This window comes from Xenopus tropicalis, chromosome 3 (genome assembly GCF_000004195.4).
Source record: "Xenopus tropicalis strain Nigerian chromosome 3, UCB_Xtro_10.0, whole genome shotgun sequence".
Lineage (NCBI taxonomy): Eukaryota > Metazoa > Chordata > Amphibia > Anura > Pipidae > Xenopus > Xenopus tropicalis.
Genome location: NC_030679.2, coordinates 3,686,029 through 3,700,603, shown reverse-complemented (window position 1 = coordinate 3,700,603; position 14,575 = coordinate 3,686,029). Strand labels below are relative to the sequence as shown.

At 43.5% G+C, this 14,575-nt stretch overlaps 1 long non-coding RNA gene across 1 annotated transcript; it reads left to right on the top strand.

Annotated features, from left to right (window-relative positions):
* The first annotated feature begins 1,171 nt into the window (after nucleotides 1-1,171).
* LOC116409672 lies at nucleotides 1,172-14,292 on the top strand. The gene is made up of 2 exons (XR_004221897.1): nucleotides 1,172-1,362; nucleotides 12,927-14,292. It is a non-coding gene; the product is annotated as an uncharacterized LOC116409672 (long non-coding RNA).
* The last annotated feature ends 283 nt before the right edge of the window (nucleotides 14,293-14,575 follow it).

Sequence of the window (14,575 nt, the reverse complement as noted above, 5' to 3'; positions counted from 1 at the left end):
TTTTTTTTTTTTAACTCGTGGGTTTTTTTCCGGTCACGTATGGGAGTTTGCGGGGGGGGGGGGGGGATTGGCGAGCAGGGACACGAGGGGTTAAAAATCAGCATCGCGTTCTGATAATCCGCCATTATAAAAAGAAATTAAGACACGCGGAAGAAAAAAAAGCTTGTGACTTTGTAGTGTGGATGCAGCAGATATTTACACCCCCCCCCCCATTCCCACGCACCCCAATTTTTTCACTAGGTCACATACTCTCACCTTGTCAACACCCAAATGACACGTAGTGGTTCCCCTACACTGTTTCGCCATGAGTGGGTGCCCTCAAACGCTGCACCCACCCCCCCAAACACACACACACCCTTCTCTCCTCCTCCCTGGAACTCCCCAGCCTTCTTTTTTAGAACCATCTGCAAAAAGAAAAAAAAAAAAAAGTCCCCGGCGGAGGCTGCTGCCGCACGGCCCTTTTTCCAACTCTGTCTTGGCAGAGAGTCAAGAGCTGATAAGCATTTGAGCGGCACAGCTCCACTGCCGGGGCAGAAAGAAAAAAACAGCTGCTCCTACCATTACATTTGGACTGAGAGCATCTGGGGGGGGGGGGGAAGAAAGAAGGGAAAGGGGGTGGCGGTGGATGGGGTTGCACGGCCTGGGCAGCAGGGCTAAGGGGTTCGGGGCTGGAGCTCCAGCGAGCGGTGGAGAATGCGTGTCCTCCATTTTCTCTGCTCTCTCCGTGCTGCCCTCCCCCTGCCCCAACCCCAAAGGAAGCCCCCGGCCGTTCCTGCTCGAAGTCACGTTTGGCTCGTTTTGCCCCCCCCCCTGGCCGTTTCCACAACCCTCGCCCTAACGACTGTTTTCAAGAGACACGAGGAAGAGTTTCCAGTCTAAAAAAATCATTTCAAGATATTTAACCCTTTGCATTCGCCGTGTAGGCACCCGGCGTTGTTTCGGTGGCTTCCGCCCCCCCCAAAACTTTTTAATTTTTTTTATTTCCCCCCTTTTTTTTTTCCATTTGCGGCGGATCACTGTACGTCTAATGTAAGTGAAACATCCTGCCTCTTTTTGGGATCCGTTCCAAGGGCTGCTCAGCGAAGTTCAGTAGAACAAACTTTGCCCCCCCCCCCCCCCCGCCCGCCCGGCCCCCTCCGCCCCTTCTCTCGCTCTCGCCGCTCGCTCTCCCGAAGCAGCAAGACAAAAAAAAAAAAACTCCTCCGAGCCGTTCTCTGCGACCGCTCTTTCATTTTATTTTATTTTTATGATGATTTTTTTTGGGGGGGGGGGGTTTGCCCCCCCCCCATTTTTTTGCCGCCAAGGAGTTAAAGCGGAAGGTTTCTATATACTGACATGGCATCGGCAGCGTTGCAAATCGAGGTGGGGTTCTTCACTTTCTTTTTTTTATTTTTTTTTTAACCCTTTAAAAGAGTGAACGGCAGCGTTGGTGATATAATATGGCTGCTTGATATGCTGTATGCCTGCTTATCTTGGTGGTATCCCAATGGCTGTGCCCCCCCCCACCTTCCAATCGTAATAGCCCCCTCCCCTTACTAACCTGTCTCCCCATTTTCCCTCTTCCATTGCCCCCATTTGTCGCCGTGATGGTGTAGGCCAAATGGGAGAGAGTAGATAGCGAGGGGGGGGGGGGCAAATTAGGCCTCGACAAGCTAATTCTCTCGTAGCAACAGGATTTCTTGGTATCGCTGCTTTGGCACCAATTCTACATTTCTACCCGTCCAAGTGTCCCGCTGCGTCATCTCTCGCCATTTCTCTCCACCAATCGAATCCGCTCTTCCGTAATCAAAAATATATACTTTCGACTCCATTGGTAAATTCGAAGGCAAAAAAAAAAAATAGAGAGAGAGAAAGAGGAAGAGCGAGAGGGGAGACTCGATACAGAGAACTTTATGGGAGCCTATGATTTGCCCATGGGGGGGCAGGAACTGGGGGGGCAAATCTCTGCTTTCTGTCTTGTGATGTGCGTATGAAACGCCTACAGAGGCACCTTGGTTTCTTCAGCGATGAGTCCGCCATAAACCATTATATATATATATATACAGGTATGGGATCCCTTAACCGGAAGCCCGTTATCCAGACTGCTCCAAATTACGGAAAGCCTGTCTGCCATTGACTCCATCTTAATCAAATAATTCAGAATTTTTAAACTGATTTCTTTTTTCTCTGTAATAATAAAACAGTACCTGTACTTGATCCCAACTAAGATATAATTACCCCTTATTGGGGCAGAACAGCCCTATTGGGTTTATTTCATGGTTAAATGATTCCCTTTTCTCTGTAATAATAAAACAGTACCTGTACTTGATCCCAACTAAGATATAATTACCCCTTATTGGGGCAGAACAGCCCTATTGGGTTTATTTCATGGTTAAATGATTCCCTTTTCTCTGTAATAATAAAACAGTACCTGTACTTGATCCCAACTAAGATATAATTACCCCTTATTGGGGCAGAACAGCCCTATTGGGTTTATTTAATGGTTAAATGATTCCCTTTTCTCTGTAATAATAAAACAGTACCTGTACTTGATCCCAACTAAGATATAATTACCCCTTATTGGGGGCAGAACAGCCCTATTGGGTTTATTTAATGGTTAAATGATTCCCTTTTCTCTGTAATAATAAAACAGTACCTGTACTTGATCCCAACTAAGATATAATTACCCCTTATTGGGGCAGAACAGCCCTATTGGGTTTATTTAATGGTTAAATGATTCCCTTTTCTCTGTAATAATAAAACAGTACCTGTACTTGATCCCAACTAAGATATAATTACCCCTTATTGGGGCAGAACAGCCCTATTGGGTTTATTTCATGGTTAAATGATTCCCTTTTCTCTGTAATAATAAAACAGTACCAGTACTTGATCCCAACTAAGATATAATTACCCCTTATTGGGGGCAGAACAGCCCTATTGGGTTTATTTAATGGTTAAATGATTCCCTTTTCTCTGTAATAATAAAACAGTACCTGTACTTGATCCCAACTAAGATATAATTACCCCTTATTGGGGGCAGAACAGCCCTATTGGGTTTATTTAATGGTTAAATGATTCCCTTTTCTCTGTAATAATAAAACAGTACCTGTACTTGATCCCAACTAAGATATAATTACCCCTTATTGGGGCAGAACAGCCCTATTGGGTTTATTTCATGGTTAAATGATTCCCTTTTCTCTGTAATAATAAAACAGTACCTGTACTTGATCCCAACTAAGATATAATTACCCCTTATTGGGGCAGAACAGCCCTATTGGGTTTATTTAATGTTTTATTGATTTTTTAGTAGACTTAAGGTATGGAGATCCAAATTACAGAAAGACCTCTTAACTGGAATACCCTTTGTTCCGAGCATTCTGGATAAGGGGTCCTATACCTGTATATATATATATAGGCACTGGTCTGTCCATGTGCGACATGGGGGGGTCGCCCAAAAAAGAAAAAAATAGCTAAAATGATAAAAAACAACAACAATGTCCCCTGATGCCCGGGATGTGGGGGGGCTCAGTAACGTCGGTAGGAACTATTTTCTGCTCATACTGGGACCCCCCCCCCCGGCTGCCTGTCCTTAGAAGGCTTCACGCTGCCGCCTATTATTATTATTATGTGAGCCCCCCGGGCCCATCAGCCCTGTCTGGGGGTAATTAGGCCTCCTCTTAAATTAAACCAGACGAGACACAGTTTTTTTTTTTCTTCCCCTTTAAAATAGAAGCCCTGCTCCTCCGTCACGTTCTGCCCAAACCACTAGGGGCGACTCGTGGCTAATTGCCCCCTTCTCTCATTACCGTCGGCTCCTTTATCACCGGGGCTGGAAAGCTTCCTCGCCCTGATGCCCCGGCTGGGTCTGAAGAGACCCCACGTTGGGGGTTAGAGAGACAGAGGTCAAATAAACCACTTGGGTCGGGTGGGGGGGTTAGAGAGACAGAGGTCCAATACCCCATTTGGGTCGGGTGGGGGGGTTAGAGAGACAGAGGTCCCATACCCCATTTGGATCGGGGTGGGGGGGTTAGAGAGACAGAGGTCCAATACCCCATTTGGATCGGGGTGGGGGGGTTAGAGAGACAGAGGTCCAATACCCCATTTGGGTCGGGGTTGGGGGGTTAGAGAGACAGAGGTCCAATACCCCATTTGGGTCGGGTGGGGGGGTTAGAGAGACAGAGGTCCAATACCCCATTTGGGTCGGGGTGGGGGGGTTAGAGAGACAGAGGTCCAATACCCCATTTGGGTCGGGTGGGGGGGTTAGAGAGACAGAGGTCCAATACCCCATTTGGGTCGGGGTGGGGGGGTTAGAGAGACAGAGGTCCAATACCCCATTTGGGTCGGGTGGGGGGGTTAGAGAGACAGAGGTCCAATACCCCATTTGGGTCGGGGTGGGGGGGTTAGAGAGACAGAGGTCCAATACCCCATTTGGGTCGGGTAACAGAGGTCCAATACCCCATTTGGGTCGAGTGGGGGGGGTTAGAGAGACAGAGGTCCAATACCCCATTTGGGTCGGGGTGGGGGGGTCAGAGAGACAGGGGTCCAATACCCCATTTGGGTTGGGGGGTTAGAGAGACAGAGGTCCAATACCCCATTTGGGTCGGGGTGGGGGGGTCAGAGAGACAGGGGTCCAATACCCCATTTGGGTTGGGGGGTTAGAGAGACAGAGGTCCAATACCCCATTTGGGTCGGGTGGGGGGGTTAGAGAGACAGAGGTCCAATACCCCATTTGGGTCGGGTGGGGGGGTTAGAGAGACAGAGGTCCAATACCCCATTTGGGTCGGGTGGGGGGGTTAGAGAGACAGAAAGCTCCATCAGATCCCCTAATATTTAATATTGAATCACAATCCAGATATTATTTTTCTATTTAACCCTATTAAAGCCCCTGCAAAAATTAGAAACGATACCTTTTTGATACTGGCGGGGGGGCCATTTGGAAATATTGGTGTAAAAAACAAAACAAAAAACCTTATTGGTGGAGAGGGCCAAAAAGTTTCCAAATTATTTCTATAGACAATGGGAAATCAGCAGCCGGTATTGTATTCAGTCATTAGTTGGGGGTCCGGGGGGGTTTGTTTGCTGTTTATTTGTAGCTGGAGAGGCCCAAAGGGATATATATACAGGTATAGGACCCGTTATCCAGAATGCTCGGGACCAAGGGTATTCCGTAATTTAGATCTCCATACCTTAAGTCTACTAAAAAATCAATAAAACATTAAATAAACCCAATAGGGCTGTTCTGCCCCAATAAGGGGTAATTATATCTTAGTTGGGATCAAGTACAGGTACTGTTTTATTATTACAGAGAAAAGGGAATCATTTAACCATTAAATAAACCCAATAGGGCTGTTCTGCCCCCAATAAGGGGTAATTATATCTTAGTTGGGATCAAGTACAGGTACTGTTTTATTATTACAGAGAAAAGGGAATCATTTAACCATGAAATAAACCCAATAGGGCTGTTCTGCCCCCAATAAGGGGCAATTATATCTTAGTTGGGATCAAGTACAGGTACTGTTTTATTATTACAGAGAAAAGGGAATCATTTAACCATGAAATTAACCCAATAGGGCTGTTCTGCCCCAATAAGGGGTAATTATATCTTAGTTGGGATCAAGTACAGGTACTGTTTTATTATTACAGAGAAAAGGGAATCATTTAACCATTAAATAAACCCAATAGGGCTGTTCTGCCCCAATAAGGGGTAATTATATCTTAGTTGGGATCAAGTACAGGTACTGTTTTATTATTACAGAGAAAAGGGAATCATTTAACCATTAAATAAACCCAATAGGGCTGTTCTGCCCCCAATAAGGGGTAATTATATCTTAGTTGGGATCAAGTACAGGTACTGTTTTATTATTACAGAGAAAAGGGAATCATTTAACCATGAAATAAACCCAATAGGGCTGTTCTGCCCCCAATAAGGGGTAATTATATCTTAGTTGGGATCAAGTACAGGTACTGTTTTATTATTACAGAGAAAAGGGAATCATTTAACCATGAAATAAACCCAATAGGGCTGTTCTGCCCCCAATAAGGGGTAATTATATCTTAGTTGGGATCAAGTACAGGTACTGTTTTATTATTACAGAGAAAAGGGAATCATTTAACCATGAAATAAACCCAATAGGGCTGTTCTGCCCCAATAAGGGGTAATTATATCTTAGTTGGGATCAAGTACAGGTACTGTTTTATTATTACAGAGAAAAGGGAATCATTTAACCATGAAATAAACCCAATAGGGCTGTTCTGCCCCAATAAGGGGTAATTATATCTTAGTTGGGATCAAGTACAGGTACTGTTTTATTATTACAGAGAAAAGGGAATCATTTAACCATGAAATAAACCCAATAGGGCTGTTCTGCCCCAATAAGGGGTAATTATATCTTAGTTGGGATCAAGTACAGGTACTGTTTTATTATTACAGAGAAAAGGGAATCATTTTTAGAAATTAGAATGATTTACTTATAGTGGAGTCTATGGGGGATGGCCTTCCCGTAATTCTGGATAACGGGTTTCCGGATGATGGATCCCATACCTGTATTCAAGCTCCAAACGGACATTTTGCTCAACCTGCCCCGGAGTCTCCGAGACCCTTATAGAGGTCAGATTCAGTTTTCATAGAGATCCCCCCCCCAACCCCATTGGTGAAGATACACTTCTATAAGGATTTATAAAAGCCGACCTTAATATTATCAAATAATAATAATCCTGAGGTTATTCAGGAGCGGAACCCCCCCCCCCCCCGCCCCCCGCCCCCCAATACAGAATCATGAAGGCAGAATTTTCCTTTTCCAGATATTATTTTTCAAATTCCATATTTTTGGATTTGCCCATTTCCCACCATTTTGGGCCTCACTTTCCTTTCTTCCTCCTCTTCCACCACTCGGTAATTAAACCCCCCGCGGCGTTAATACGGAGCTTGGCCCAATCACAAGGCTTTTATTTTCTAATCCAGAATGAAACCATTTTGGAACATTACCGTTGCCTCGGCCAATCAGGGAGCCCGACACTTGCAGGGTGGAGGCCGAAGCTAAAATTAGTCAAATTCCTGCTTTTTTTACATTTTTTTTGGCAAATATCTAGGAAAGGAAACGGGGGATCAGAACAGAAAGGGTTTCTCCGTCGTGTCGGGGGCTCAGGTTGCCCCAAAGCCGCCGCACAAGGGATGCACAGTGAGACGCGGAGCTCGCACTCTGACTGCGCTATTGTATCAAGGGGAGCTTCAAAGCCCCTCGCGCTTCTATGATCTCTGAAAGCCAAATAAACAAATAAACCCCCAGTCCATCGATTGAGCCGAATCTCTAAACTCGTCTTTGAGCCTTATTATTAACCCCTCGGCTGCCGGTCTGAGCGACAAATCCCAGGCTTTGAAGCCGTTCCTGAGAAGGGGGTGAAAGTGTTTTACTTGGTTGGAAACAGGGAAAGGACTGATGAATGCTCATAGTATATCGGGCAGGTCTAGGTATCGACTTTATGTACATTAACTAGAGAGGGGTTTATAAAGTGAAAAAATGCTGATATTCCAGTCCCAGCTGTAGGGAAAAGCCCCCCCTCGGGGGTTAAACCTTTGCTAAGTTCCCCCTTAGCTCATAATGAGGTTACAGATATATAGAAACATTGGGGTAACAGTCACCCCGCTATAGTTCCAGGGCACAAATAAGCACTCACCCCAAATCCCCCCCCTAACTGGCCTTCAGGCTGGGCCCCCTTAGCCCATAACAAGGTTACAGATATATAGAAACATTGGGGTAACAGTCACCCCGCTATAGTTCCAGGGGTACCCAGGGCACAAATAAGCACTCACCCCAAATCCCCCCTAACTGGCCTTCAGGCTGGGCCCCCTTAGCCCATAACAAGGTTACAGATATATAGAAACATTGGGGTAACAGTCACCCCGCTATAGTTCCAGGGGTACCCAGGGCACAAATACCCACTCACCCCAAATCCCCCCCTAACTGGCCTTCAGGCTGGGCCCCCTTAGCCCATAACAAGGTTACAGATATATAGAAACATTGGGGTAACAGTCACCCCGCTATAGTTCCAGGGGTACCCAGGGCACAAATAAGCACTCACCCCAAATCCCCCCCTAACTGGCCTTCAGGCTGGGCCCCCTTAGCCCATAACAAGGTTACAGATATATAGAAACATTGGGGTAACAGTCACCCCGCTATAGTTCCAGGGGTACCCAGGGCACAAATAAGCCCTCACCCCAAATCCCCCCCTAACTGGCCTTCAGGCTGGGCCCCCTTAGCCCATAACAAGGTTACAGATATATAGAAACATTGGGGTAACAGTCACCCCGCTATAGTTCCAGGGGTACCCAGGGCACAAATAAGCACTCACCCCAAATCCCCCCCTAACTGGCCTTCAGGCTGGGCCCCCTTAGCCCATAACAAGGTTACAGATATATAGAAACATTGGGGGGCAGCCCCCAAGTTTGGTAGCCACTTGAGTTTTGGACCTCCCAGTTTGGGCCTTTATATAAACACAGAAGTTGACATTTTGATGAATGTTCTCCTATTATATTCTGGCAGTTAGTAGTATTATGTCCAATTTTTGTTGTTTAGAATTGGCCTGACTTGCTGAACCCCAGTGTATAGTTTATATTTACCCAATGGGCAAAGAAAATATTATAGTGATGATTTCGACATATTATGATGAAACCAAGTGAGTTGCTATGGAAAGAGATTGGATGTTTGTTGAACAGGTGACAAATTAGCCCCTCCTCTTTTCTAAAAGTACAATTAAAAAAAAAAAATAGATTTAAGGTACGTTCTGAATTTCACTTTAGACTTTAAAAGAATGAGCTGAAAAGGGCAAAACTTTTCAATAAAATCCAGAAATCGCAGAGGGATTTGGTAGAAGTTGTTCCACCACCAATGAGAAGACGACACGTTGGGATTTGGTTGGGGTTTGTAATAAACTTCATCAATTGGGGGCAGTTTTGTAGTTTGTGTTGAGTAATGCCAACGTGTAGGTTGGAGCCCAAAACAGTTGTGTTGGAAAATTCATTTGGAGGTTCAGCTCCGAGGCCAAGAACCTCAAGAGCTCAGCGAGGGCTTCCGGTGGGGTGGGAACAAGCTGGAACCCGAGGTTTCACGCTGACGAGAAGGTTCGGAATAATTATCACTCGAGGAGAAATAGATGTTTTCAGTTTTGAGCAAGACTTTTTTTAATTATGAAGAATCGGACTTCTGAAGTCCAAGAATCAAAGGTCTGGTTAAGTCCTTAAGCCTGGATAGGGCCACACAAGGGATAGGGAAACCAAGGTCTGGGCTGAGTCCTTAAGCCTGGATAGGGCCACACAAGGGATAGGGAACCCAAGGTCTGGTTAAGTCCTTAAGCCTGGATAGGGCCACACAAGGGATAGGGAACCCAAGGTCTGGTTAAGTCCTTAAGCCTGGATAGGGCCACACAAGGGATAGGGAACCCAAGGTCTGGTTAAGTCCTTAGGCCTGGATAGGGCCACACAAGGGATAGGGAACCCAAGGTCTGGGCTAAGTCCTTAGGCCTGGATAAGGCCACACAAGGCATAGGGAACCCAAGGTCTGGTTAAGTCCTTAAGCCTGGATAGGGCCACACAAGGGATAGGGAAACCAAGGTCTGGGCTGAGTCCTTAAGCCTGGATAGGGTCACACAAGGGATAGGGAACCCAAGGTCTGGGCTGAGTCCTTAAGCCTGGATAGGGCCACACAAGGGATAGGGAACCCAAGGTCTGGGCTGAGTCCTCGTTTCTCAGGGCTCTTTCACACGGAGCACAACAGGGACGGACGGATTTACGACGCCTTCGCAGATGGGCGGAAACTGCCGCTATTTTATTAGGGTAACCACAGGATTTTACGGGGTGCCTCCTTTTGTTGTGTCCCCCCTGGTGTTTGAGTTTTATCAGCCGCCTTCTCAAGGAACTTGTTTTCAGGCCCAGCGTGGCCCTTGCCAGTTTGAACATTTCACGGTTGGGTTTCAAAAGAATTTCTTAGTGACCTAGTTTTCGGCTTTCGTGAGAGATCCTGCCCCCCCCCCCAGTCAACTGCTTGTCCAACAAACACCAAGCTCTTTTGTTCTATTTGATCGATTTCCACTGTAAAATCTTCTTAAACGTGGTACGAGCCCAATCCCAGTTAATTGAATGTAAAGTCTTCTCTGCTACTGGATACTGGGCTCTCCTTGTCTAGACAGACAATAAATAGTATATTAATGTCCTCAGTTACCCATGATGTGGGCCAATTTGGGTGGTCAATTATTATAAAACCATAATGAGGCCAAAGGAGATGGCAAGTTATAAAACACAGTAAATACTACGATCATCAATGACTTGGTGTCCAGTTATGACCAGGTCATCATAATTCATATCTACCCCTTTGGGCCTTGGGTTCCATTATGCCCAGGGCACTATGCATGGAGTTGGTATGGTTTCCCTGTGTGTGTGTGGGACCTTGGGTTCCCTATATGCATAGAACTGGAACACGGAACACCTTCTTAAAGCTATCTGCATGGAGTTGGTATGGTTTCCCTGTGTGTGTGTGGGACCTCGGGTTCCCTATATGCATAGAACTGGAACACGGAACCCCTTCTTAAAGCTATCTGCATGGAGTTGGTATGGTTTCCCTGTGTGTGTGTGGGACCTTGGGTTCCCTATATGCATAGAACTGGAACCCCTTCTTAAAGCTATCTGCATGGAGTTGGTATGGTTTCCCTGTGTGTGTGTGTGGGACCTTGGGTTCCCTATATGCATAGAACTGGAACACGGAACCCCCTTCCTAAAGCTATCTGCATGGAGTTGGTATGGTTTCCCTGTGTGTGTGTGTGTGGGACCTTGGGTTCCCTATATGCATAGAACTGAAACACGGAACCCCTTCTTAAAGCTATCTGCATGGAGTTGGTATGGTTTCCCTGTGTGTGTGGGACCTTGGGTTCCCTATATGCATAGAACTGGAACACGGAACCCCTTCCTAAAGCTATCTGCATGGAGTTGGTATGGTTTCCCTGTGTGTGTGTGTGTGGGACCTTGGGTTCCCTATATGCATAGAACTGGAACACGGAACCCCTTCTTGTCTGTACATGGGTCTCCTTCTTGGTACTTTGTTGTTCTCCTAAACCCAAGGGCAGTTCCGGCTCCTGGTGTAATTATAAGAGTAATTAAATGTTGTTTCTGCTCCGTGGTGCTTTCATGATGATCCCATGTACACATTCTCTCTTCTCGACGATGTTTTGTTAACGTTAATAAGTGAGCGGTTGGTGTTTGCACTTTCTCCTTCCAGTTAGGTCCCGCCCACTCCCTATCACTATCCGATAGGTTGCAAATACCCAACAATCGCCCCCTGTCCCTGACTGGCCCATTAAACAGACTCATTAGGACGACCACTCAAGGGGGGGCTACTGAGTAGCCCATATATTGCTCTTAATAGAGCAAAGTGGTCCCGATGGTCCACATATATCTAAATCAAAATGACTGAACTCCATCTTTGGATGCCTTCTTGCTAGAAAATGTCCTCCTGCTTTTATTGGTCCATTCAAATGCGCCTCCATCTACATCCTTATCTGCTCCTAAGGACCAGGCCCATAGAATAACCCGGCGACCAGGTTCCCTGGTTTCCAGGGCTTTAAAAGAAACATCAGCCTTCCTCTAGTACTTGGCTGCCATTATACCTATTGCTCCGAACGAGCAGACGGTGGCTGATAGGGGCCATGTCGTAGGTGGTAGGAAGAGTTTCCCTTCCCAGAAGGTCTGTCGGGAGGCTGAGACATCTCAGGGAGGAAGAGAGAAGGCTACAATGATGGAAACTATAGTTATAGTCTATATAACCAAGTAAGAGAAATTGAAATAAGGTTGGGGGAGCGATACACAAATTTAGGGGTACAGAAGTGAAAATTACCACCAGGTTAAACCTCTCATTCCAAAAACACCACCAACTCAAGTGTTGAAGCCAGCGAGCTGCCGATATTGTATCCTATGTATCCATAAGGAGGTTCGTTACTCAGCAATTAATGCTACCCCCCGACAGCCCATGAATAATGAAAGATTTACAAAAAGATATACAAGTATGGGATCCCTCATCCGAAAACCCATTATCCAGAAAGCTCCGAAGGACGGAATGCCGGAATAAAACAGTACCTGTACTTGATCCCAACTAGGATATAATTACCCCTTATTGGGGCAGAACAGCCCTATTGGGTTTATTTAACGGTTAAATGATTCCCTTTTCTCTGTAATAATAAAACAGTACCTGTACTTGATCCCAACTAAGATATAATTACCCCTTATTGGGACAGAACAGCCATATTGGGTTTATTTAATGGTTAAATGATTCCCTTTTCTCTGTAATAATAAAACAGTACCTGTACTTGATCCCAACTAAGATATAATTACCCCTTATTGGGGCAGAACAGCCCTATTGGGTTTATTTAATGGTTAAATGATTCCCTTTTCTCTGTAATAATAAAACAGTACCTGTACTTGATCCCAACTAAGATATAATTACCCCTTATTGGGGCAGAACAGCCCTATTGGGTTTATTTCATGGTTAAATGATTCCCTTTTCTCTGTAATAATAAAACAGTACCTGTACTTGATCCCAACTAAGATATAATTACCCCTTATTGGGGCAGAACAGCCCTATTGGGTTTATTTCATGGTTAAATGATTCCCTTTTCTCTGTAATAATAAAACAGTACCTGTACTTGATCCCAACTAAGATATAATTACCCCTTATTGGGGCAGAAAAGCCCTATTGGGTTTAATTAAAATTTTATAGATTTTTTTAGTAGACGTAAGGTATAGAGATCCAAATTACGGAAAGACCCCTTATACAGAATACCCTTGGTCCCGAGCACTCTGGATAAGGGGTCCTATTCCTGTATTTGTTTTATGGAGGCCAAGTGGCTAATGAAAGTCTTCACATACATAAGGATCCCGCTAACACTGGGTATTTTGTAACCCGCAGGTTTCTCATCACAACGACGTCGGGGCGACGACGACGACAAGGTCAGATTTGCCCCTTGACGAAGAGACAAGTTGAGTAATTTAGAAGCATACGATTGGCCGACATTACTATGCAAAATGGGGGAGAGAATGTTCTACATGGAATTTAAAAATGATCAAATCTTTTTTTGAAGAGAATTTGTGCACAAATTTCTGGAATAATAATGGAAAACGTAAACTTTTTTCTTTTTTTTTCAAATTTTTTTCAAGTTTTCGGCATGAAAAAAAGAGAGGTTTTCTGCTTCATTAAACCCGATACCCTGCGATTCCCAAGGCACGTGCCTAAATTAGTTGCCTATTTGCCCATATCCCTTTGAGAGCGGCTCCTATTGAGAAGGGAACAAAGGCCACGACCCGGAGGTCAGAGAGTAACTGGGAAAGTCTGACCTCCCTTTGTCGGCAGCCGCCTCTGTTTATTTTCCCTAAGTAAAGATCAGCAATACATTAAGTAAAGAGGATTAGGAAGGTTATTCCCCCAGGGACGGGATTCCAACAAGTGGCAAAACATCACTTGGAACGTTAGGCGCCGGCCTTACACCGACACAGCTCCCTATAGAGCCTCAATACATAGAATAGGGGATCTTTAAAAAATATTATCTAAAAATTCTCCCCTTTGCAATATAAAGTAAGAAATGTAAACATTTTGAAAAATGTTTAATATGTGAATGTGAAAAAAACAAAAAACATCCAAACTTCATTAATATTAAATTGAATGTGAAAAAAACAAAAAACATCCAAACTTCATTAATATTAAATTGAATGTGAAAAAAACAAAAAAACATCCAAACTTCATTAATATTAAATTGAATGTGAAAAAAACAAAAAACATCCAAACTTCATTAATATTAAATTGAATGTGAAAAAAACAAAAAAACATCCAAACTTCATTAATATTATTTGGATGTGAAAAAAAACAAAAAACATCCAAACTTCATTAATATTATTTGGATGTGAAAAAAACAAAAAACATCCAAACTTCATTAATATTATTTGGATGTGAAAAAAACAAAAAAACATCCAAACTTCATTAATATTATTTGGATGTGAAAAAAAACAAAAAACATCCAAACTTCATTAATATTATTTGGATGTGAAAAAAACAAAAAAACATCAAAACTTCATTAATATTATTTGAATGTGAAAAAAAACAAAAAACATCCAAACTTAATTAATATTATTTGAATGTAAAAAAAAACAAAAAACATCCAAACTTCATTAATATTATTTGAATGTGAAAAAAACATCCAAACTTCATTAATATTATTTGAATGTGAAAAAAACAAAAAACATCCAAACTTCATTAATATTATTTGAATGTGAAAAAAACATCCAAACTTCATTAATATTAAATTGAATGTGAAAAAAACAAAAAACATCCAAACTTTATTAATATTAAATTGAATGTGAAAAAAACAAAAAACATCCAAACTTTATTAATATTATTTGAATGTGGAAAAAAACAAAAAACATCCAAACTTTATTAATATTATTTGAATGTGGAAAAAAACATCCAAACTTTATTAATATTATTTGAATGTGGAAAAAAACAAAAAACATCCAAACTTCATTAATATTAAATTGAATGCCTTGCTTAATATATATAATTTTTAT